The sequence below is a fragment of the Staurois parvus genome, unplaced genomic scaffold (genome assembly GCF_062004578.1).
Source record: "Staurois parvus isolate SC_StPar_1 unplaced genomic scaffold, SC_StPar_1.0 ptg001644l, whole genome shotgun sequence".
NCBI lineage: Eukaryota > Metazoa > Chordata > Amphibia > Anura > Ranidae > Staurois > Staurois parvus.
The window spans coordinates 56,887-60,534 of record NW_028319440.1 but is presented as its reverse complement, the minus strand read 5'-3'; the positions used below and the strand labels follow the sequence as shown (position 1 = coordinate 60,534).

Below are 3,648 nucleotides of genomic sequence, written 5' to 3'. Positions count from 1 at the left end.
AGTGCACTTAGGGGTGTGCTTTGTCCTACCCCTGAAGGGGTTGGACCACTACCCTGATCCCCCAGGGCACGAAGCTCCTGACAGGGACAAGGTTCCTATTTGGTCCTCCTGGCCAAAAGGCCTGGTGGACCACCGTTCCTTGTGTCCAGCCGAAGCCGGACACCCAGTACTTGGTCAGGGGGCTCTCCCGAAGAGAAAACCCCCTAGGGACAGGGGAGGAAGGAACCAAAAGGCCACACATCCTCCCCCTAGACTTCAGGGCAGGCCCGAGGACCCACACCCTCCATCCTGTGAGAAAAACACACACATAAGTAAAGAAAAAAGTGACAATAAGTGGGAGTGAAATAAATTAAATAAATAGAAAATAAAAAAGTGGTCGTGCCAAATTGTGCACAGACCAGGCCCTGAGGCCTGTAGCAAAAATTGCCCTGATCCTAGCCATAAGGCCTGGTCCTAAGGGCGCTTGTGCAAAAAGAGTGAAAACACAGTGACCTTGTGCCATCTTCACACAGTGGGGTCCCACACCCAGGTGTTACTAGTGGCACCCCTGAGGCGACTACTCAGGGGGCACTGGTTTGCGGACTCTCTGCCTTCCCGACCCCTGGCCAGACAAGGTAGATCCGTTCAAATCAGGAGGTACTGGGTCCTTCTGGTCTCCTCGGGGGAATTACTCCCAGGTCCCAGCTACATGTGGGCATCCCGGTTTCTGTCCCCCCGGTACTAGCCTTCCAGACCCCCATCATACCAGTGGGGGTACTATACAACAGTCATCCCCGCAAAGCTAGAATGACCGGGAGCACCCCCACTGGACACTGATAAGAACAGATACTACACTTGATCTTAGCCAAAAGGCCGAGAAGCGATTTTCTTTTCTATGTTTCTATGGCTCTCTCAAACCCAGACATCCCACTTCAGTGGAGATTTGGTGCAAGGTCTCCCATGGATTGGGGGTTAGCGAAGAAGTGCAGATTGGTGAGAGTAACTTGCTGGGTTGTTGGCCAAAAGTTACAGTTTCTTCAAGTCAAATTTTGCTATCCCAGCTCTTTAAAAACAACAGCACACACTTGTCCCCAGGCAAGGAGGTGGGAGGTGCGCTTACCTGTAATAATTAAGCCTGATATAGCCCCAGGTGAATACAGAATCAAGGAAGAAATAACCAGCCAAGGGTAGATGTGAGGAATGGGGGAAGGAAGAAAGACACCATTAAAAAAACAAACAGTAATTACGAGGAGCTCTCATTAGAAGAGTCGGAAATCATATTTAATCTGGGCAGGGCAGGCTGCCAATGACATGAACTGTATGTCAGCCAGGTTGCCTCACTTATTTGCAATAATTGCTAGCAGCTGGAGAAAATGTGGTTCATGGATATCTTGACCCCTGATATCTAGAATCTACTAAAGGGGAATTTGATTTGACAGACAGAAAAGTTCATGCTCTCATATGCATACTGCTAAAGAAAGCTGAAGCTGGAAAAAAAATCAGTATTATGTAAAGCAAAGCCTCGGGATTCCTTCGCATGGTACTAACATACATGATAGATGACTATCAGAAATAGTACTAGCAGGGGCGGACTGACCATTTGGAAACTCGGGCACTGCCCAAGGGCCCAGGATCAGTAGGGGGCCCCATGAGATGCCCCTGGTACCTTTTTCATAGGCTTTTTTGAGTTTGGGCAAGGACACAGGGGCCCCATGATCCCCTATTGCCCGGGGGCCCCATGAGTTGTCAGTCCGCCCCTGAGTACAAGGACACAGGAATGAATCCTTATACCATTGGGTTATGCTCCATCTCCAGGTGATTGAACACCGGCAAATAGCTGAACCTGCAACCCAGTTCTGCATAACCCCTCCCACTCTCATCTTGCCTCAGTTTTGTAGACAAGCAATATAGGAGTGACACAGAGAGGAGGGTTCTCCAATCCCAGAGGATGCCATTTTTGGAGAAATGCGCAGCAGGCGGAGCTTTCTGTGACGTCACCATGTTCCGGGGCGGTGGTCTGACACCGTGGGAATTTTAAATGTATACACTTCCTTTATGCACCTTATCTATGTAAGTGCAATACTTTAATACATTTTTTGCTGGTTTATCGGGTCGCACTATAAAGTTTTCTTCTGTTTTAAACCTTTCCTTGCATGATGTGGAGAGCTGTCTGATGTGATGGATTCATTCAAGTGAACCTGCAGTTGTCCATTCATCTCCTATTCATCTCCTTGATACGGCTAACTAGAGTGTAATTGTGGGATCTGAACACCATCTGTTCTTTTGATCTCTTGATTGGAGATCAAAGTGTCTGGTAATGCAGGTCCTTCGATCGGCCGACGTTACCACCGTTAAAAAAAACGGCCGATTTTTGACCTGTCTACGGACGGCATTAACCCCATAACTTCTGTCCCTTGCAGAGACAGGGGAGCACACCATACAATGTGACAGTAATACAAATACATTATTTGGATTACAATGTTTTTATTTGGATACAGATGTTTTTATTTGGATACAAATGGATACATTTGTTGCAACCACATAACTTTTTCATATAAAATATAATAGCAGACTTCTTCTTCTTCTATTTCTCCTCCTCCTCCTCCTTCTTTCAGGTCACGGCTCATGCGCATTTGTTATCGGTAAAACGATCGGCCAATTTGCCCATCATTGCCGGGAAAATTTGCTGATCGTCAAAATCGGCAGCAAATTTTCCAGCATGCCCGATAAAAAAAATGTGCAAAAACACCCAAAAAGGCCTACCAATTAACCCACAAACGGTGCAAAAATCGTCCGATTTTTTTTTTCCGGCCCCAACCACATCCAAGCAGTGGAAAGAAATCTCCTTAGGTTACTTAGGTGAAGGAGAAAAGGATGATAAAACAATGCCCTGGTTAAGATGGAAGGGAGAGACCATCATGGGTAAGAGGCTACAGGCTTCAAAACAATTTTTTCCATGCGAAGCACAAGAAACGATTCCTCACAAGATAAGGCCGCCACCTTGGAAATCCTTCTTATCAAGGTAATGGCCACAAGAAAGGCAACCTTATGAGAAAGGAGAGGAATGTCCTAGAAAAGTTTAAACGGTGGTATTTGTAGGACAGACAAAACCAAACTGAGGTTCCATGGAGTCAAAGGAGAACATACAAGTGGCACAAAGTTTGCCAGATCTTGGATAAGAGCTCTTGCCAAGGAATGGTGGTTTCTGGAAGAGTACAGATAAGGTTGAGGATCTGACCCTTAATGGATCTCAGGGCCAAGGACATTGTCCAAATCTGAATGAAGGAAGGACAAACCTTGTCCCAGAAAATACTTCTTCTATTTATACCAAGCAAAGTACGCTTTCTAGGAGCGGTAGCAGTCCTTCTGGGAAGAATATTTTCTGGCATCCAACAGGGTGGGGACCTTCAACCAAGTGATTAAAGCCAGCCACCTTGAAGCAGGATGGAACAAGGGTTCTTGAAATAGAAAGCCCAGATAATCTAGCAGGGCCCACGAAGAGTCTGCCTTGAGCCTTACTTTAACTGTTTACAATGCCGTTTTGGCCACATTTGGAGCCATGAGCATCACTGGGATGCCTACCCCCTCTATCCTCTGGGGCAATTGAGGCATAAATCAGGATAAATGGATAGTTTGTGGTTGAACCAGTACATCAAAAGGTCTATGTTG

General features: G+C 46.4%; 1 pseudogene; it reads right to left on the bottom strand.

Annotated features, from left to right (window-relative positions):
• Positions 1 to 748: 748 nt before the first annotated feature.
• On the bottom strand, positions 749 to 864 carry LOC149434876 (U2 spliceosomal RNA; annotated as a pseudogene).
• Positions 865 to 3,648: the final 2,784 nt, after the last annotated feature.